Raw genomic sequence first — 23,516 nt, forward strand, 5'->3', positions numbered from 1 at the left:
GAAAGCTTTGCACATACTTGGCATTCTCTCAACCAGCTTCATCTGGAATGCATTTCCATTAACAGGTGTGCCTTGTTAAAAGATCATTTGTGGAATTTATTTTTTTCTTAATGCGTTTGAGTCGATCAGTTGTGTTGTGACAAGGGGTAAAACACTGAGTCCATATTATGGCAAGAACAGCTCAAATAACCAAAGAGAAAGGACAGTCCATCATTACTTTAAGACATTAAGGTCAGTCAATGCGGAAAATTAAGAACTTTTAAAAGTTTTTTCAAGTGCAGTTGCAAAAACCATCAAGCGCTATGAGGAAACTGGCTTTCATGAGGACCGCCACAGGAAAGGAAGACCCAGAGTTACCTCTGCTGCAGAAGAAAAGTTCATTAGAGTTAACTGCACCTCAGATTGCAGGCCAAATAAATGCTTCACAGAGTTCAAGTAACAGACACATCTCAACATCAACTGTTCAGAGGAGACTGTGTGAATCAGGCCTTCATGGTCGAATTGCTGCAAAGAAACTACTACTAAAGGACACCAATAAGAAGAAGAGACTTGCTTGGTCCAAGAAACATGAGCAATGGACATTAGACCGGTGGAAATCTGTACTTTGATCTGATGAGTCCAAATTTGTGATTTTTGGTTCCAACCACTGTGTCTTTGTGAGATGCAGAGTAGGTGAACGGAGGATCTCCGCCTGTGTGGTTCCCACCATGAACCATGGAGGAGGTGGTGTGGGGGTGGTTTGCTGGTGACACTGTCAGTGATTTATTTAGAATTGAAGGCAGACTTAACCAGCGTGGCTACCACAGCATTCTGCAGCGATATGCCATCCCATCTGGTTTGCGCTTAGTGGGACTATCATTTGTTTTTCAACAGGACAATAACCCAACACACCTCCAGGCTGTGTAAGGGCTATTTGACCAATAAGGGGAGTGATGGAGTGCTACATCAGATGACCTGGCCTTCACAATCACCTGACCTCAACCCAATTGAGAAGGTTTGGCATGGGTTGAACCGCAGAGTGAAGGAAACACAGCCAACAACTGCTCAGCAGATGTGGGAACTCCTTTAAGCATTCCAGGTGACTACCTCCTGAAGCTGGTTGAGAGAATGCCAAGCGTGTGCAAAGCTGTCATCAAGGAAAAAGGATGGCTACTTTGAAGAATCTAAAATATATTTAGATTTGTTTAACACTTTTTTGGTTACTACATGATTCCATATGTTTTATTTAATAGTTTATGTCTAATTCAAGAAAAACCCTTGAATGAGTAGGTGTGTCCAAACGTTTGACTGGTACTGTATATTGTTTCAGATGGTAAATTATGCACTTAGTTCAGTATACAATTGTACTTACTGGCCAATATCACATATAGTAATTGCCCTGTTTTAACATTAAGCTTTGATCTTTGATATTAAGTATGTAGCTGGACAAAATATACAGTATGTTAATAGATTTGTGTATTTGTATTGTATTTGCAAGACATTCTACTGGCCTGTTGGAGCCAGTAACACAAGACATTCTACTGTACTGTTGGAGCTAGTAACACAATACATTATACTGTACTGTTGGGAGCCAAATACATTCTACAATACATTCTACTGCACTGTTGGAGCTAGTAACAAGACATTCTACTGTACTGTTGGAGCTAGTAACACAAGCTAGTAACACAAGACATTCTACTGTACTGTTGGAGCCAGTAACACAAGACATTCTACTGTACTGTTGGAGCTAGTAACACAATACATTATACTGTACTGTTGGAGCTAGTAACACAAGACATTCTACTGTTGGAGCTAGTAACACAAGACATTCTACTGTACTGTTGGAGCTAGTAACACAATACATTCTACTGTACTGTTGGAGCTAGTAACACAAGACATTCTACTGGCCAAGATAAAGCAAAGCACTGTGACACAAACAACAACACAGAGTTACACATGGAATAAACAAACATACAGTCAATAATACAATAGAAAAAGTCTATATATAGTGTGTGCAAATGAGGTAGGATAAGGGAGGTAATGCAATAAATAGGCCATAGTGGTGAAATAATTACAATATAGCAATTAAATATTGGAGTGATGATGGGGTGCAAAGGAGCAAAATAAATAAATAACAGTATGGGGATGAGGTAGTTGGATGGGCTGTTTACAGATAGGCTATGTTCAGGTGCAGTGATCTGTGAGCTGCTCTGACAGCTGGTGCTTAAAGTTAGTGACGGAGATATGAATCTCTAGCTTCAGTGATATTTGTAGTTCGTTCCAGTCATTGGCAGCAGAGAACTGTAAGGAAAGGCGGCCGAAGGAGGAATTGGCTTTGGGGGTGACTAGTGAAATATACCTGCTGGAACGCTTGCTACGGGTGGGTGCTGCTATGGTGACCAGTGAGCTGAGATAAGGCGGGGCTTTACCTAGCAAAGACTTATAGATGACCTTTAGCCAGTGGGTTTGGCGACGAATATGAAGCGATGGCCAGTCAGGTCGCAGTGGTGGGTAGTATATGGGGCTTTGGTGACAAAACGGATGGCACTGTGATAGACTGCATCCAATTTGCTGAGTAGAGCGCTGGAGGCCATTTTGTAAATGACATTGCCGAAGTCAAGGATCGGTTGGATAGTCAGTTTTACACTGTTTGGCAAAGTAAAGGGGCTGTTTAATTTTAGCAAGCGACTCTAGATCAATTTTGGATTGAGATGTTTAATTTTGGAGATTTTGATTTGTTAAAAACCTGGGTATTTGTTTGAAATATCAGAACCAAGAGTGAAATGTGTTGGAGCTAGTAAAACAAGCATTTCCACTTCACCTGAAATTGTGTCCCAACCAATTGTTGATTCTTCACCCAAAAAAGGCTACAGTTTTATTTATTTTTTGTTTATTCAATTGTTTGAAGCCTGAAATGTGGCAAAAGGTAAATCCGCAAAGTTCAAGGGGTGGATGTCCATCATCCATTTCGCAAGGCACTGTATATATGGTCACAGTTTGGTGTTATTTTCACTTTCTTTTATTTATGAGATGTGCACCATATTTTTCTAACTAAATATACTGTTTTAAGAATATGTCTTCCAGACGTTACATTGGAAGTCATTTATACCCAGTGTCACCACAAGGGGGAGACTGCGATATTTGGTAGCTCTTGATGATGTACTTTGACCTTGGCACTAATTCCTTATTTTGAGTGAAGCTGTCCATGAACCAGACACCTTATTTCCAGTCTCATCATTTCCCCTGTTTTAGAGGTTTATAATCTGCTGACCACGTCTCAGTCCGAGGCGTGTAAACATTCCTAATTTGCTAAAAGCTATGATATGTTATGAATTCCAATTTGTTTTGGCTAATGTTAGCTATGTCAGTTCAAAGCCCACGGCGAAGTCGGCTCAAAACAAAAGTGACATAGTTAAGCATGTGTAGTAATTAGTAGGATTCTGTGTTTTCCCATGCCAAAATGATTGGTTTTGATAAAAACCCTATATCTGCCAATAAAATGTATTGTTATATATTGTTAGATAACAATGCACTGTGGGAGCTAGGAACACAAGCATTTCGCTACACCCGCAATAACATCTGCTAAATATGTGTATGCGACCGATAACATTTGATTTTGACTTGATGATAAGTGCCCACTTTGCCAAAGACAGGGGCACAAAATACACTGCTCAAACAAATAAAAGGAACTCTTACACAACACAATGTAACTCCAAGTCAATCACACTTCTGTGAAATCAAACTGTCCACTTAGGAAGCAACACTGATTGACAATCAATTTCACATGCTGTTGTGCAAATGGAATAGACAACAGGTGGAAATTATAGGCAATTAGCAAGACACCCCCAATAAAGGAGTGGTTCTGCAGGTGGTGACCAAAGACCACTTCTCAGTTCCTATGCTTCCTGGCTGATTTTTTGGTCACTTTTGAATGCAAGAGGTGCTTTCACTCTAGTGGTAGCATGAGACGGAGTCTACAACCCACACAAGTGGCTCAGGTAGTGCAGCTCATCCAGGATGGCACATCAATGCGAGCTGTGGAAGGTTTGCTGTGTCTGTCAGCGTAGTGTCCAGAGCACGGAGGCGCTACCAGGAGACAGGCCAGTACATCAGGAGACGTGGAGGAGGGCAACAAACCAGCAGCAGGACCGCTACCTCTGCCTTTGTGCAAGGAGGAGCAGGAGGAGCACTACCAGAGCCCTGCAAAATGACTTCCAGCAGGCCACAAATTTGCATGTGTCTGCTCAAACGGTCAGAAACAGACTCCATGAGGGTGGTATGAGGGCCCGACGTCCACAGGTGGGGGTTGTGCTTACAGCCCAACACCGTGTAGGACTTTTGGAATTTGCCAGAGAACACCAAGATTAGCAAATTCGCCACTGGCGCCCTGTGCTCTTCACAGATGAAAGCAGATTCACACTGAGCACGTGACAGACGTGACAGAGTCTGGAGACGCGTGGAGAACGTTCTGCTGCCTGCAACATCCTCCAGCATGACCGGTTTGGCGGTGGGTCGGTCATGGTGTGGGGTGGCATTTCTTTGGGGGGCCGCACAGCCCTCAATGTGCTCGCCAGAGGTAGCCTGACTGCCATTAGGTACCGAGATGAGATCCTCAGACCCCTTGTGAGACCATATGCTGGTGCAGTTGGCCGTGGGTTCCTCCTAATGCAAGACAATGCTAGACCTCATGTGGCTGGAGTGTGTCAGCAGTTCCTGCAAGAGGAAGGCATTGATGCCATCTATGGACTGGCCCGCCCGTTCCCCAGATCTGAATCCAATTGAGCACATCTGGGACATCATGTCTCGCTCCATCCACCAACGCCACGTTGCACCACAGACTGTCCAGGAGTTGGCGAATGCTTTAGTCCAGGTCTGGGAGGAGATCCCTCAGGAGACCATCCGCCACCTCATCAGGAGCATGCCCAGGCGTTGTAGGGAGGTCATACAGGCAAGTGGAGGCCACACACACTACTGAGCCTCATTTTGGCTTGTTTTAAGGACATTACATCAAAGTTGGATCAGCCTGTAGTGTGGTTTTCCACTTTAATTTTGAGTGTGACTCCAAATCCAGACCTCCATGGGTTGATAAATTTGATTTCCATTGATAATTTTTGTGTGATTTTGTTGTCAGCACATTCAACTCTGTAAAGAAAAAATTATTTAATAAGAATATTTCATTCATTCAGTTCTAGGATGTGTTATTTTAGTGTTCCATTTATTTTTTTGAGCAGTGTATATATTGCCAAAAACAAACGTGTCTTTGTTGGTGTAAAAGTTTAACTCACCTTGAGAGTTGCAAGAAAGGCATTTTTGTCAATCAGGTCCCTCAAATATTGCAGAGGAATGGATGGCACTCATTAGCAACCGGAGAAATTGTCTTGAGGGACCACACTCATCAGCGGCCCCTTTTCCGTCAGCATCCCTAAAAACCATGTCTATTTATGCCTCCGGATTAAAGCGGCCTCTCATTGCACAATCATAAACGTTGTCCCTCATCACATTAATTTGGTTGGCATCTCATTAACTTCAGCGGTGTTTGGAGGTCAACACTAAAAAGAGACATTCAGAATAACAAAGCTCAGATACGTCCCACAATTAATCTGTAATAACAAGGCATTTAATTATTTACAGGGATGACTTACTCATTGTCATCACCAAAATCAACAGAAGAGTGTGGTGAAGGTGGACGATAAGCCTCAAGGAATGGTGGAGGGGAGGCCATAGGAAGTGGTATAGGTGGAGGGGGGCCACAAGAAGTGGTATGGAAGATGGGGGGGGCACAGGAATAGGTGCTGCCACAAGTGTAACCTCATTTGTTGAAGTAGTCCGTAAAAGGTCCTTCAAAGGCTTATACATTCCATTTTCACCACAATTTCGTGGTATCGAATTCAATTGTGTGAAAATAAGGCGTAAGGAATGGGAACCCTATTCCTTTGAAGCAGTACAGGGTGTACACCTGAAGTTATTTTACCCTAATAAGCTTTGATGGAATATATTCAGAAAGTGAACGTGCACATTAGTCTACTCTGTTCGAAAGCTGACATGTAACGTTAGATGTTAGCAAAGGTTTTACAAGGTTGTCACTAGCCAAATGTGCTTTATGTGAGCTTTTCTGTGTCTTCATGCTAATTGCGAGCTGGTGCGGCTAATGCTAGCATTTAAATGAAAGCCAGTCAGGCTGAAGAAGTTGCCTACCTTAAGGATAGGGCTGACTACTGCCCCTTTGGAGGAATTGCGTGCCCATAGTAAACAGAAAAAAATCTGTCAAAAATTGCTAATATATGCATATAATAATTATTATTGAATAGAAAACACTCTAAAGCTTCTAAAACCGTTCAAATTATGTCTCTATGTAAAGCAGAACTCTCAGGGCATCCATTCTCCCAAACTCTCTTTGACAACAGAAAAGTTGGGCCAAATTTGACGTCATCGCCCCCACCCTTCCCAACCAGCTACAGATCTGGGAACAGTTCCTATCTCTTCAGCGCACTAGTTTTGGCGGGCTGAAACCTCCGGGTCACGCGAAAATACATGCACTTTCATGCGCACGTCTGGTCCGGAGCTCTCTTTGTTCCAAGATTCACCAAACGATGTAGGTTTGTCTGTTCACGCTAAGGATTGTTTTCTATGTTTAAAACATGCTAAAGCTCGATTCTGCACTTAGTTTGACCAGTTTAGTCGAAATATAATATGTAATTTTGAAGTTTTGATGCACATCCACTAGAATTTTGCCTGCATTTCGACCGGAATTTGTCGTGTTTGATAACCTAAAGACACAGACTTGAAAACCAAACGCAGTTTTTGGTAAGTATAACTTCTTCCACGACTTCTGATCGAAGAACATCAAAGGTAAGGGAATATTTATGTGTTAATTATGGGTTTCTGTGGACTCCGAGATAGAGGAGACATAATGCTAATTTCTGAGCGCCGTCTCATATTATAGCCTAGTGAACGAATTCTGTAACGTTAAAAATAAATGTAACACAGCGGTTGCATTAAGAAGAAGTGTATCTTTCTAACTATATGTAGAACATGTATATTTAGTCAAAGTTTATGATGTGTATTGCTTGTTATCTGACGTTAGCTCCGGCAGATATCATCATTTCTCCGGACATCTGAGTAGCATTTTTTTGAACATGGCGTCATTGTAAACAGAGATTTATGGATATAAATTGCATATTATTGAAAAAACATAAATGTACTGTGTAACATGTCCTATTACTGTCATCTGATGAAGATTTTCAAAAGGTTAGTGAATTATTTTTCTTTTAATCCTGCGGTTGTTGATTGCATATTTTGTTCAACGTGGCTAATTCAAATTAGCTGTGTCTTTGGTGGTGGTTTGACATAAATATGTGCTATGTTTTTGCCGTAAAACATTTTAGAAATCTGACTTGCTGGCTAGATGAACAACGTGTTTATCTTTCATTTGAGCTATTGGACTTGTTAATGTGTGGAGGTTAAATATTTCTAAGAATATTCTTGCGTTCCATGCGCCACGTCCCAGTTAACGTTGGTTCCCAACTGGGAACCTGAATCTGTAACAGGTTTTAAGTTGTTTCGCTTAAATACAAGGCGTTGGGCTAAAAACGTAACTCAAAAACATGTCATGCTTCAGTAATAGCCGATAAGTCACATTTAGGTAGCTTGTCTTCAGTCAATGATAAAGCAAAATAAAGACAATAGTCCAAAAATCGAGAACTACAAGGATTTTGAGTATCTCGTTTGTCTAATCTATGTATGCCTGGCCCTGCATGCAAGCAACAATCTTGCTAGTAAGTAAGTTAATTTACCTTGATAGTATTAACACAGTCCAATGTGTTTCTGTGGCTGTTATAGTTAACGTGTTTTTCAGCAGGGCTTTTAATAAAACACAAGACGGTGTTGTTCACTGCAGCTAGCAGTATGACCAGGCAAAGTTTGAGGCTAACTATATGATATAATATGGCTGGGGTTCGAGGCTACCGACGTTAGCTAAATTAGCTAGCAAAATATCTGATTTAGCTTATGCTAAGCACTGCTGATCCTGGTGCTAGATTAATGTTAGCTAAATTTTATAGCCAGTGATGAGAAACAGATCCTTCCACTGTAAACTAGCTGATAACCTTTACGATTCAGTAAACAACAAATTTCAAAGACAAAACCGTTACCTTGTAAAGGTTCAAACCCTGCTTGCAGTGGAAAAGGAAGTTCCTTCAAACTGTGAAATCTGGTTGAAAGGAGGAGCTAAGGAAATTTGCTAGTAAAATTAGCATGTTAAGTTAGCATGTGTAGGTGTATATTTAGCAGCTGTAGAAGTTAACTTGACTTGTGCAAGGACTGCTTGCAGCCGTTTATTTAGCACATGTTGAACCACCTGCAAGCACATTTGCACGGGCTTATTTGACACGTGTAGGCGTTAATTTAGCATGTGGAGACGTTAATTTAGCGCCCGCACCTGTTAACTTTACACACGTAGCATTAAACAGATTGCGTTTTGACCACGTGCTTTAAGATCCAAATGGCGTTCCATTCTTCTAGGCAGGGTTTCTCTGTCCAGTGTCTGTGTTCTTTTGCCCATCTTAATATTTTCATTTTATTGGCCAGTCTGAGATATGGCTTTTTCTTTACAACTCTGCCTAGAAGGTCGCCACTTCACTGGGTACTATTTAATGAAGCTGCTAGGTGATTAGACACTCTAATGTACTTGTCCTCTTGCTCAGTTGTGCACCGGGGCCTCCCACTCTTCTTTCTATTCTGGTTAGAGACAGTTTGCGCTGTTCTGTGAAGGGAGTAGTACACAGATTCCAAGAACACAGGATGAGATGTTACTATCCTTTGTGCAAGCACTTCCAAGAGTTAATGAACAGTGAGCGTGGTGAAATTTGGGCAGCGCATCGTCAGTAGTGTACCTTTGGTTCCTAGGGTGTTTTGGCCTTTCACACTATACACCCTCCCCAAAGGCGGCCAGCGACAGGGTGATCAATCCTACGCTTGCGTCCCATTCCCAATTAGTCATAGGAGTTGCCTTGTTGTTGATAGCCAACATCCCATGGGACTATGCATGGCAGGGGCGTCCTCCTCACTGAGTCAAGCATTGTTGACCGCATACCTCCTGGCCCTCTCACTTCGGGGCCCAACTGGGGTCTTTCCTCTTCATCCAGAGCCACTGACTGCTGCCTTCTGCCGCCTCCGATACAGCTTTGATTGCCGAACGCTGGCTCTGGCCCTTAATTCCCAGGTCTCTAAGCAGTCTGGTTGTAGATGTTGCCACAAAACCTCTGCAGCCCACCTCCACTGGTCGGACTTCTGTGTTCCAGCCATGATGCCGTGCTTCGGCAGCTAGATCAGCATAGCGCAGATGTTTTCGCTCATAAGCCTCATCTACTGAGTCCTCCCAGGGTACTGTGAGCTCAATGATGAAGACCTTATTGAGCGAACGGGACCAGAGCACCATGTCAGGTCTTAGGGTGGTGGTTGCGATCTCCGGAGGAAACACAAGTTGCCGGCCAATGTCAGCTAGAATTTTCCAGTCGCGGGCCAAGCACAGCTGGTCTCGCTCTAATGGTGTAGAGCTGCTCTTCGGTGGTTTAGCCCCTTCGCGGACAAAGTTTGTCCGTAAGGAGTGTGATGCTGCTGTGGGTGGTAGGGAGTTGGTGGCAGCTCGCTTGTCCTCCAGGGCGGACGCAAGGTTTTTAAGGACTTGGTTGTGACGCCAAGTGTAGCGTCCTTGGGTGAGGCTTGTTTTACACCCTGTGAGAATGTGCCTGAGGTTGGCTGGCATGGAACAGAGGGCACAGTCCGGATCTTCACCATACCATTGGTGAAGATTAACTGGTGTTGGAAGGACGTCATATGTTGCTCTGATGGAAAAGCTCAACCGCCTCGCTTCCATGGCCCACAGATCCTTCCAGCTGATCTTCGTCTTCTCCACACTGTCCCATCGAGTCCACTGTCCCTGTTTGGCAAGAGAGACTGCCTTGGCCCACCTTGCAGCCTCCTCCTGATGGCATACTTCTTGCACTACCATCTTCCGCCGCTCGGGTGCAGTGGCCTTACTCCAAGCAGCACGGCTAGTTAGCCCAAGGCCTCCTCTCCCTTGCTGAACATGACCCACAATGTCAGCATGTCTGAGGGCTGCTGTTGCCTCCTGGACTGCTTTTCCTGGCCTCCATTTTCGCCCAGTTGCAAAGGTTGGCGCGTTGTTGCTCACCACTGGGTCTCGAGATTCATTCAGTGTCATCTGGAGCCTGGTTTTTGCACACTTGAATTCCTCTGTTTCCTCTGTTAGACTGGTGAGGGGCAGCTTGAGGACACCATCTCCATAGAGGCCTATGGTGGTAAGGCATCGTGGAACTCCGAGCCACTTCTTTAAGTAGCCTGTGGCTCCTCTTTCCATCTTCTCCACTGTTGAGATTAGAACCTCATACAGTGCTACTGGAGACCAAACTGCAGACACCAGCCTTTAACTTTCCAGGTAGCTGGGTGTTGTCGATGGACTCTTTGATGTCTTTGCACAGCTGTTGCACCTGGTCTTTGTCCTTCAGGCTTGCATCATACCACCTTCCAAGGCTTTTTACCGGCTGCTCAGACACTGTTGGCATTTGGTCATCTCCGATGAAGAATTTCAGGTCAGAGAGTACTCCCTTCACAATCGAGATGCTGCGTGACTTGGATGGTTTAATCTTCATACGGGCCCAGCTGATGTTCTCCTCGAGTTTTCTGAGCAGTCTCCTGGTGCATGGGACAGTGGTGGTCAATGTTGTAATGTCGTCCATGTAGGCTCTGAGTGGAGGGAGGCGGAAACCAGAGTCGACTCGCTGTCCACCAGCAACCCATTTTGAGGATCTGATGATAACCTCCATTGCCATTGTGAATGCCAACGGAGAAATGGTACATCCCGCCATTATACCTACATTCAGGCACTGCCATGAGGTGGTGAACTCTGAGGTGGTGAAGCAGAACTGCAGATCCTGGAAGTATGACTTCACCAGGTTTGTGATGGTGTCCGGTATGTGGAAAAATCTGAAGGCAGACCACAGGACTTCATGGGGCACAGAACCAAATGCATTGGCGAGGTCGAGGAAGACTACATGGAGGTCCCTTTTCTCCACCTTGGCCATTTGGATCTGGTGCCAGATCATGCTGGAATGTTCCAAGCAGCCAGAGAACCCTGATATTCCTGCCTTCTGTACAGATGTATCGACGTACGCATTCCTTTGCAAACTCAAACTAGACACTCTAATGTACTTGTCCTCTTGCTCAGTTGTGCACCGGGGCCTCCCACTCTTCTTTCTATTCTGGTTAGAGACAGTTTGCGCTGTTCTGTGAAGGGAGTAGTACACAGTACACAGTGTTATACAAGATCTTCAGTTTCTTGGCAATTTCTCGCATGGAATAGCCTTCATTTCTCAGAACAAGAATCGACAGATGAGTGTCAGAAGAAAGTTCTTTGTTTCTGGCCATTTTAAGCCTGTAATCGAACCCATAAATGCTGATGCTCCAGATACTCAACTAGTCTAAAGAAGGCCAGTTTTATTGGTTCTTTAATCAGGACAACAGTTTTTTTTAGCTGTGCTAACATAATTGCAAAATGGTTTTCTAATGATCAATTAGCCTTTTAAAATGATAAACTTGGATTAGCTAACACAACGTGCCATTGGAACACAGGAGTAATGGTTGCTGATAATGGGCCTCTGTACGCCTATGTAGACATTCCATTAAAAATCAGCTGTTTCCAGCTACATTAGTCATTTACAACATTAACAATGTCTACACTGTATCTCTGATCAATTTGATGTTATTTTAATGGACAAAAAAATTGAAATATCTTAGTGACCCCAAACTTTTGAACGGTAGTTCCAGGTGGCAATGAGTGAAGCTAGCTAAAGTAAGTAGCGTGTTAGGTAGCTGACGGTAAATGTCTATGGGTGTGATGAACCTGCAGTGCTGCTTCTGTTTGATCTCGCATCGGTTCACTTTATTGGTGTGTGAACTATTACTACTGTGCAAAATAAGTGCCTCTCACAGAATCATGAACTTGTTATGTTTAGCTAGGGTCCATACTATCCGGGCTCCTTGTGATGTCCCTGCATGGTTAGTGAAGGGGTATGGTAGGGTAGGCACATCCCAAGGATTCTGGATCGTGCTAACCGTTTAGCTAGCAGTATACAAACTAGGTAGTTAGCTACGGCATTCTTCAACTTCTGTCCTATCTACTTTCTGGTTATCAGCTTGCACTGGAGGCTGTGTAGGTACATGTGTTGTCGTAACGCGCTCGGTGTAAGGAGGAGGTGAAGGGTTGCAGTTTCATGCCACAGCCAGAGATGGACACCTGGACACCCAATCCTCGAGCAAAACCGTTCTTTCCAACAAACAACGGAGCCTCGACCTAACCTGGAAATACAACCTAACTAACAAGAGAGTCATCTGCCGAGGCCTCCAAGTGAGTATTCACTGTCACCTTTGGTTAGGCTACATTTGAGATAATTTTGATAACAACTTATTGTCTTTTACTTCTGTGCAGGCTGGAGCGGTTCTATTTTATTCTGGTCACAGTCCTTGTGAATATCAAACTCATATTAGACACAAGAAGCTAACAAGGAAGAGCCAGTACAGGAGTATGTTGAGTCTTGAACATTCTTCCACCATTTGTTTCACACATATTTCCATTATTACGTATATAAAAAGTTGTTCCTCACTAGCATTAGCCTTAAGAAGTTGATGACATATGAAAATCATACCGCTGAACAATATTATGCACACTCTTAGTCAATTTATAAAACAATAATTCAAAATGGCTGACCTCCCCTCTGCTCCCTTTCAGACGAGACCCTGTGCAAGCTGGCAAGTGGTAGGAAGCTCCTGGACATCAAGGTGTACTTCAGCTGCTCCAAGGTCTGTGTGGCAGTGGACGGCACCACTAAGTATGGACTTCTGTATTAGGCTACCATTTAGTTGTTTGTGTGTGTACAGCCCATGGATGTGTTGGAGCTGTTTGGACTGAAGGGGGTTCAACACACTCCCATCAGCATCAAGAATACCAGAGTATCACAGGTGAGATGTCAGTCAGCCAACACACTCTTCACCCTCCGAGCAGCCGCCATCAGAGACCCAGACCAGCTGAAACAGTTAACAGTCAACTAGAAATCACTTATTTTATCTATGAGATGGACCGTTTCAGCAAAGCAGCAATATCATAAAGACTGGTTCCTATAACATGAACTCCTGTCAGACACCAAACAATGACACAATCAATGGCAATGTTGTGTTGTAATGCACACAGTGTTTTGGCATCCTAAACCCACTCACTACCACCTCTTTCTCCTCTCTCTCCGCTCTCAGCACTACGAAGCCAGTCTGACTGCAACCTTCTTCAACCTACACCCAGTGACTATTTTCATCTTCCCGTCCACCTCCACCTGGTTATGTGGTTGATTTGCAGGATGCCAACTTTGCCCTAGTCCTGGAAGAAGACCTGGATATCTCCATAGATTATTTAAGGTAAGATGTCGATAGTTTTAGCTTGATGGAAGCTTTAACTATACAACATATAGAGGGATACTACTATTTCTAGAATACGCCCATTCAAAATGACTGTGTTTCTTCAATCTCAGAGCAAATATCATTGGAAGATTGTCAATGAGTTGAATGTAGCCGAGCTTGTGCTTTAGGATGAATGTTACCATTAACGACCAGCAGGGGGAAGCAGATCCACATGCTTCCTCCTGTTGTAACTCACTGGGACACTCATTCCCCATTGTGTGCCCCAAGCCTTCAATGTATTTACTGTTGAACAGGTGTGCACTCTGTCCTCTATAAACTAATGACTGCAAATGCTTTAGAAACATTTGGAGGATTGGGCTGATTGAATTCAATGCTTGTTTACCCTCGCAAATATGCCCTTTTGAAATTACATTTAATTAATCAAATCAAATGTTATTGGTCACATACACATGGTTAGCAGATGTTATTGCAAGTGTAGCGAAATGCTTGTAGCAAAATTTCCTAAGGACTAGAAGTGAGGGAGCCCTCTCTGTCAGCGCCATCTTGATCATGTAGCCAATCAACTAGGAATCAGACAAATCAAAGCTGTATACACACAGGGAAAGACCAGCAAGAACTTGTAGAGGTAGAAAGCAAAGTTCAACTATCACCATACAGGAATGGAATGTATGATAGTATAGTAGTCTTGAATTGACTTTAAAGATTTCCAACATGAAATGAAGCTATCCAAGTATTGTTGGTGAACTGATGCTGTTCTGCTTGTGACATCATGTTTAATGTTGTTGATGCTGTGCAGTTTCCTGAACCAGACCTGATCTACTGAACGAGGATGACAGCCTGAGCTGCATCTCAGTCTGGAATGACCAGATCCGTCCGTGTCCTGTCTCCACCTCTCACTTTAACACCTCTACACCCTTAAACGCTTTCCCTTCGTTGCTGTAATGTGTGGAAATGATGTTCTTATGTCATGTGTAATATCTGTTGTAATTCTGCTATGCAGGGTTATCAACACACAGTAGAGGACCTGGCCCTGCTCTACAGAGTGGAGAGTGTGCTTATGTAGTGTGTGTGTGTGTTATAACGGGGTTATGAACACACAGTGGAGGACCTCGCCCTGCTCTACAGAGTGGAGAGTGTGCTTATGTAGTGTGTGTGTGTGTGTTATAACTGGTTATGAACACACAGTAGAGGACCTCGCCCTGCTCTACAGATTGGAGAACGTGCTTATGTAGTGTGTGTGTGTTATAACGGGGTTATGAACACACAGTGGAGGACCTCGCCCTGCTCTACAGAGTGGAGAGTGTGCTTATGTAGTGTGTGTGTGTGTGTTATAACTGGTTATGAACACACAGTAGAGGACCTCGCCCTGCTCTACAGAGTGGAGAGCGTGCTTATGTGGTGTGTGTGTGTTATAACAGGTTATGAACACACAGTAGAGGACCTCGGCTTGCTCTACAGAGTGGAGAGCGTGCTTATGTAATGTGTGTATGTTATAACCGGGTTATGAACACATAGTGGAGGACCTCGCCCTGCTCTATAGAGTGGAGAGTGTGCTTATGTAGTGTGTGTGTGTGTGTTATAATAGGTTATGAACACACAGTAGAGGACCTCGCCCTGCTCTACAGAGTGGAGAGTATGTCAGGCCTTGGCTGGATGCTGAAGAAGAGCCTCTACAAGGATGATCCGGAGGCCAAATGGCCCATGTCTGAGAAGGTGTGTGTTTCTATCAGTCTATATTCATTGTGAAATGATAACCTGTGTGTTTCTAGCTTTGGGACTGGGACATGTGGATATGTATGCTAGAGCAGAGGAAAGGCAGAGTGTATCATCCTTCATGTGTCCTGCTCCTACCACTTTGGCATCATCAGGCTCAACATGAACGGCTATTCCATGTAAGGCCCTCTTCTTCACTACCTGCACAGGGTCAATCACATAGCCCATTGTCTTACGTCAGAGCTTGATGAGTCTGCACTGATTGCAACGGGGTCTAGTTAAAACGATGACATCTGTCATATAGATTGAGCGGACTGTTTTAAAGACTGTTTTAAAGTGAACTTGATGATGACACAGGATGCTGACAGATATTTCTTCAGTGTGTTTTTCACAAGCTGATTGTGTCACAAGCTGTCTCACCAGTCCGAGTGTTTCGTCCTCTCTAGGAAGTGCATTTCAAGAAGCACAGGCTCAACTCGGTACCTTAACGTCCAGATGAAAAATGTAGACCGCTGTTTAAAAAAATGCCTATGAGCTGGAGATTGAGAACTTACTGAAGTGAGTGAGAATGTAGCTGATGTAGTCCGCAAAATCAATCCAACTTCTGTATTGGTGAAGTTTTTATCGTGTGTGTTATTCTGTCTGTTGTGCTCAGGTGGGATGTCTAATATAACTGTTATGTGCTCAGGGAGGCTGAGGTGCTGGGCCACAATAAGAACCCATGTGAGGACTCTTTCATTCCTGATGCAGAGGGGAAGAACTACGTCATGTACATGAAGATGGAGCTGGAGACTGATACCTTCACCTGGACTGAGCTCTCCAACGTAGATTGGGAGGGAGAGACTGAAGGAAAGAAGGGGAGATGTAGCGACACAAGCACTTAGCCTTTGAATAAAAATACTTTACAATAGTCAAACTGTTCAGACCGTAACTTTCCCCACTCCCCCCTACCATCAGACTGTAACTTTCCCCCTACCATCAGACTGTAACTTTCCCCCTACCATCAGACTGTAACTTTCCCCCTACCATCAGACTGTAACTTTCCCCCTACCATCAGACTGTAACTTTCCCCCTACCATCAGACTGTAACTTTCCCCCTACCAGTCAGACTGTAACTTTCCCCCTACCATCAGACTGTAACTTTCCCCCTACCATCAGACTGTAACTTTCCCCCTACAGTCAGACTGTAACTTTCCCCCTACCATCAGACTGTAACTTTCCCCCTACCATCAGACTGTAACTTTCCCCGCTACAGTCAGACTGTAACTTTCCCCCTACCATCAGACTGTAACTTTCCCCCTACCATCAGACTGTAACTTTCCCCCTACCATCAGACTGTAACTTTCCCCCTACCATCAGACTATAACTTTCCCCCTACCATCAGACTGTAACTTTCCCCCTACCATCAGACTGTAACTTTCCCCCCTACCATCAGACTGTAATTTTCCCCCTACCATCAGACTATAACTTTCCCCCTACCATCAGACTGTAACTTTCCCCCTACCATCAGACTAACTTTCCCCTACCATCAGACTGTAACTTTCCCCCTACAGTCAGACTGTAACTTTCCCCCTACCATCAGACTGTAACTTTCCCCCTACCATCAGACTGTAACTTTCCCCCTACCATCAGACTGTAACTTTCCCCCTACCATCAGACTGTAACTTTCCCCCTACCATCAGACTGTAACTTTCCCCCTACCATCAGACTGTAACTTTCCCCCTACCATCAGACTGTAACTTTCCCCCCTACCATCAGACTGTAACTTTCCCCCTACCATCAGACTGTAACTTTCCCCCTACAGTCAGACTGTAACTTTCCCCCTACAGTCAGACTGTAACTTTCCCCCTACCATCAGACTGTAACTTTCCCCCTACCATCAGATTGTAACTTTCCCCCTACCATCAGACTGTAACTTTCCCCCTACCATCAGACTGTAACTTTCCCCCTACCATCAGACTGTAACTTTCCCCCTACCATCAGACTGTAACTTTCCCCCTACCATCAGACTGTAACTCCCCCTACCATCAGACTGTAACTTTCCCCCTACCATCAGACTGTAACTTTCCCCCTACCATCAGACTGTAACTTTCCCCCTACCATCAGACTGTAACTTTCCCCACTCCCCCTATCATCAGACTGTAACTTTCCCCCTACCATCAGACTGTAACTTTCCCCCTACCATCAGACTGTAACTTTTCCCCTACCATCAGACTGTAACTTTCCCCCTACCATCAGACTGTAACTTTCCCCCTACCATCAGACTGTAACCTTTCCCCTACCATCAGACTGTAACCTTTCCCCCTACCATCAGACTGTAACTTTCCCCACTCCCCTATCATCAGACTGTAACTTCCCCCCGCCTACCATCAGACTGTAACTTTCCCCCTACCATCAGACTGTAACTTTCCCCCTACCATCAGACTGTAACTTTTCCCCTACCATCAGACTGTAACTTTTCCCCTACCATCAGACTGTAACTTTTCTCCCTACCATCAGACTGTAACTTTCCCCACTCCCCTATCATCAGACTGTAACTTTCCCCCTACAGTCAGACTGTAACTTCCCCCTACCATCAGACTGTAACTTTCCCCCTACCATCAGACTGTAACTTTCCCCCTACCATCAGACTGTAACTTTCCCCCTACCATCAGACTGTAACTTTTCCCCTACCATCAGACTGTAACTTTTCCCCTTACCATCAGACTGTAACTTTCCCCACTCCCCCTATCATCAGACTGTAACTTTCCCCCTACCATCAGACTGTAACTTTCCCCCTACAGTCAGACTGTAACTTTCCCCCTACCATCAGACTGTAACTTTCCCCCTACCATCAGACTGTAACTTTTCCCCCTACCATCAGACTGTAACTTTCCTCCCTACCATCAGACTGTAACTTTCCCCCTACCATCAGACTGTAACTTTCCCCCTACCATCAGACTGTAACTTTCCCCCACCATCAGACTGTAACTTTCCCCACTCCCCCTAACATCAAACTGTAACTTTCCCCACTCTCCCTAATATCAAACTGTAACTTTCCCCACTCTCCCCTAACACCAGACTGTAACTTTCCCCACTCTCCCCTACCATCAGACTGTAACTTTCCCCCTACCATCAGACTGTAACTTTCCCCACTCCCCCTATCATCAGACTGAAACTTTCCCCCTACCATCACACCGTAACTTTCCCCCTACCATCAGACTGTAACTTTCCCCCTACCATCAGACTGTAACTTTCCCCACTCTCCCCTAATATCAAACTGTAACTTTCCCCACTCTCCCCTAATATCAGACTGTTCAGACTGTAACTTTCCCCACTCTCCCCTAATCAGACTAACTTTCCCCACTCTCCCTAATATCAAACTGTAACTTTCCCCACTCTCCCTAATCAGACTGTAACTTTCCCCACTCTCCCTAATCAGACTGTAACTTTCCCCACTCTCCCTAATCAGACTAACTTTCCCCACTCTCCCTAATATCAAACTGTAACTTTCCCCACTCTCCCCTAACCAGACTGTAACTTTCCCCACTCTCCCTAATATCAAACTGTAACTTTCCCCACTCTCCCTAATATCAAACTGTAACTTTCCCCACTCTCCCCTAATATCAAACTGTTCAGACTGTAACTTTCCCCACTCTCCCTAATATCAGACTGTAACTGTCCCCACTCTCCCTAATATCAGACTGTAACTTTCCCCACTCTCCACTAACATCAGTCTGTAACTTTCCCCACTCTCCCCTAACATCAGACTGTAACTTTCCCCACTCTCCCCTAATATCAGACTGTAACTTTCCCCACTCTCCCTAATATCAAACTGTTCAGACTGTAACTTTCCCCACTCTCCCCTAATATCAGACTGTAACTTTCCCCACTCTCCCCTAATATCAGACTGTAACTTTCCCCACTCTCCCCTAATATCAGACTGTAACTTTCCCCACTCTCCCCTAATATCAGACTGTAACTTTCCCCCTCTCACCTAATATCAGACTGTAACTTTCCCCCTACTCTCCCCCCTTACCATCAGAATGTAACTTTCCCCAGACTCTCCCCTAATCAGACTGTAACTTTCCCCCACAGACTCTCCCCTAATATCAGACTGTAACTTTCCCCCTACCATCAGACTCCCCCTAATATCAGACTGTAACTTTCCCCACTCTCCCCCTAATATCAGACTGTAACTTTCCCCCTCCCCTACCACCAGACTGTAACTTTCCCCACTCTCCCCCTACCATCAGACTGTAACTTTCCCCAGACTCTCCCCCCTCTAATATCAAACTGTAACTTTCCCCACTCTCCCCCTAATCAGACTGTAACTTTCCCCAGACTCTCCCTAATATCAGACTGTAACTTTCCCCATCAGACTCTCCCCCTTCCATCAGACTGTAACTTTCCCCAGACTCTCCCCTACCATCAGACTGTAACTTTCCCCACTCTCCCCTAACATCAAACTGTAGACTGTATTTCCCCACTCTCCCAGACTAATATCAGACTGTAACTTTACCCACTCTCCCCTAATATCAGACTGTACCTTTCCCCCTACCATCAGACTCCCCCCCTACCATCAGACTGTAACCTTTCCCCAGACTCCCCCCCTATCATCAGACTGTAAACTTTCCCCCTACCATCAGACTGTAACTTTCCCCCTACCATCAGACTGTAACTTTCCCCCTACCATCAGACTGTAACTTTCCCCCACAGACTCTCCCCCTAATCAGACTGTAACTTTCCCCCTACCATCAATATCAAACTGTTCAGACTGTAACTTTCCCCCATCAGACCCTTTCCCCTACCATCAGACTAACTTTCCCAGACTCTTTCCCCCTAATATCAGACTGTAACTTTCCCAGACTGTACTCCCCTGTAACTTTCCCCCTAATCAGACTGTAACTTTCCCCCTACCATCAGACTCCCCCTACCATCAGACTGTAACTTTCAGACTGTAACTTTCCCCCACTCTCCCTAATCAGACTAACTTTCCCCACTCTCCCCTAATATCAAACTGTAACTTTCCCCACTCTCCCTAACCAGACTGTAACTTTCCCCACTCTCCCTAATATCAAACTGTAACTTTCCCCACTCTCCCCTAATATCAAACTGTAACTTTCCCCACTCTCCCCTAATATCAAACTGTTCAGACTGTAACTTTCCCCACTCTCCCCCCTAATCAGACTGTAACTGTCCCCAACTCTCCCCTAATATCAGACTGTAACTTTCCCCACTCTCCCTAACATCAGTCTGTAACTTTCCCCACTCTCCCCTAACATCAGACTGTAACTTTCCCCCAGACTAACTTTCCCCACTCTCCCTAATATCAGACTGTAACTTTCCCCACTCTCAGACTGTAATATCAAACTGTTCAGACTGTAACTTTCCCCACTCTCCCTAATATCAGACTGTAACTTTCCCCTGTAACTTTCCCCACTCTCCCCTAATCAGACTGTAACTTTCCCCACTCTCCCTAATATCAAACTGTAACTTTCCCCACTCTCCCTAATATCAGACTGTAACTTTCCCCACTCTCCCCTAATATCAGACTGTAACTGTCCCCACTCTCCCCTAATATCAGACTGTAACTTTCCCCACTCTCCACTAACATCAGTCTGTAACTTTCCCCACTCTCCCCTAACATCAGACTGTAACTTTCCCCACTCTCCCCTAATATCAGACTGTAACTTTCCCCACTCTCCCCTAATATCAAACTGTTCAGACTGTAACTTTCCCCACTCTCCCTAATATCAGACTGTAACTTTCCCCACTCTCCCTAATATCAGACTGTAACTTTCCCCACTCTCCCCTAATATCAGACTGTAACTTTCCCCACTCTCCCTAATATCAGACTGTAACTTTCCCCACTCTCACCTAATATCAGACTGTAACTTTCCCCACTCTCCCTTACCACCAGAATGTAACTTTCCCCACTCTCCCTAATATCAGACTGTAACTTTCCCCACTCTCCCTAATATCAGACTGTAACTTTCCCCACTCTCCCTAATATCAGACTGTAACTTTCCCCACTCTCCCCTAATATCAGACTGTAACTTTCCCCACTCTCCCCTACCACCAGAATGTAACTTTCCCCACTCTCCCTAATATCAGACTGTAACTTTCCCCACTCTCCTAATATCAAACTGTAACTTTCCCCACTCTCCCTAATATCAGACTGTAACTTTCCCCACTCTCCCTAATATCAGACTGTAACTTTCCCCACTCTCCCCTTCCACCAGAATGTAACTTTCCCCACTCTCCCTACCACCAGAATGTAACTTTCCCCACTCTCCCCTAACATCAAACTGTAAATTTCCCCACTCTCCCCTAATATCAGACTGTAACTTTACCCACTCTCCCTAATATCAGACTGTACCTTTCCCCACTCTCCCCTACCACCAGAATGTACCTTTCCCCACTCCCCTATCATCAGACTGAAACTTTCCCCCTACCATCACACCGTAACTTTCCCCCTACCATCAGACTGTAACTTTCCCCTACCATCAGACTGTAACTTTCCCCACTCTCCCTAATATCAAACTGTAACTTTCCCCACTCTCCCTAATATCAAACTGTTCAGACTGTAACTTTCCCCACTCTCCCCTAATCAGACTAACTTTCCCCACTCTCCCTAATATCAAACTGTAACTTTCCCCACTCTCCCTAATCAGACTGTAACTTTCCCCACTCTCCCTAATCAGACTGTAACTTTCCCCACGCTCCCTAATCAGACTAACTTTCCCCACTCTCCCCTAATATCAAACTGTAACTTTCCCCACTCTCCCTAACCAGACTGTAACTTTCCCCACTCTCCCTAATATCAAACTGTAACTTTCCCCACTCTCCCCTAATATCAAACTGTAACTTTCCCAAATCTCCCTAATATCAAACTGTTCAGACTGTAACTTTCCCCACTCTCCCCTAATATCAGACTGTAACTGTCCCCACTCTCCCTAATATCAGACTGTAACTTTCCCCACTCTCCCTAACATCAGTCTGTAACTTTCCCCACTCTCCCCTAACATCAGACTGTAACTTTCCCCACTCTCCCCTAATATCAGACTGTAACTTTCCCCACTCTCCCTAATATCAAACTGTTCAGACTGTAACTTTCCCCACTCTCCCTAATATCAGACTGTAACTTTCCCCACTCTCCCTAATATCAGACTGTAACTTTCCCCACTCTCCCCTAATATCAGACTGTAACTTTCCCCACTCTCCCCTAATATCAGACTGTAACTTTCCCCACTCTCACCTAATATCAGACTGTAACTTTCCCCACTCTCCTTACCACCAGAATGTAACTTTCCCCACTCTCCCCTAATATCAGACTGTAACTTTCCCCACTCTCCCTAATATCAGACTGTAACTTTCCCCACTCTCCCCTAATATCAGACTGTAACTTTCCCCACTCTCCCCTAATATCAGACTGTAACTTTCCCCACTCTCCCCTACCACCAGAATGTAACTTTCCCCACTCTCCCCTAATATCAGACTGTAACTTTCCCCACTCTCCTCTAATATCAAACTGTAACTTTCCCCACTCTCCCCTAATATCAGACTGTAACTTTCCCCACTCTCCCTAATATCAGACTGTAACTTTCCCCACTCTCCCCTTCCACCAGAATGTAACTTTCCCCACTCTCCCCTACCACCAGAATGTAACTTTCCCCACTCTCCCCTAACATCAAACTGTAAATTTCCCCACTCTCCCCTAATATCAGACTGTAACTTTACCCACTCTCCCCTAATATCAGACTGTACCTTTCCCCACTCTCCCCTACCACCAGAATGTACCTTTCCCCACTCTCCCCTAATATCAGACTGTACCTTTCCCCACTCTCCCCTAATATCAGACTGTAACTTTCCCCACTCTCCCCTAATATCAGACTGTAACTTTCCCCACTCTCCCCTAATATCAGACTGTAACTTTCCCCACTCTCCCTAATATCAGACTGTAACTTTCCCCACTCTCCCTAATATCAGACTGTAACTTTCCCCACTCTCCCTAATATCAGACTGTAACTTTCCCCACTCTCCCCTAATATCAGAATGTACCTTTCCCCACTCTCCCCTAATATCAGACTGTAACTTTCCCCACTCTCCCCTAATATCAGACTGTAACTTTCCCCACTCTCCCCTACCACCAAAATGTAACTTTCCCCACTCTCCCCTAATATCAAACTGTTCAGACAGTAACTTTCTCCACTCTCCTCTGCCATTTGCATTGTCTTTCTCTGAAGAGAGTTTTGTGGACTAATGTGTGTTGTCCTCCTCAGTGCCTGCATGTGTGGGATCTGAATGTCAAAGGGTATCACAATGATCTTTGGAGGCCATACCAGAAAGCAGTATAA

At 44.6% G+C, this 23,516-nt stretch overlaps 1 pseudogene; it reads left to right on the plus strand.

Moving 5' to 3' along the window:
- Nucleotides 1-10,848: 10,848 nt before the first annotated feature.
- Nucleotides 10,849-23,516, plus strand: LOC112251634 (annotated as a pseudogene).

Source organism: Oncorhynchus tshawytscha, linkage group LG05 (assembly GCF_018296145.1).
Source record: "Oncorhynchus tshawytscha isolate Ot180627B linkage group LG05, Otsh_v2.0, whole genome shotgun sequence".
NCBI lineage: Eukaryota > Metazoa > Chordata > Actinopteri > Salmoniformes > Salmonidae > Oncorhynchus > Oncorhynchus tshawytscha.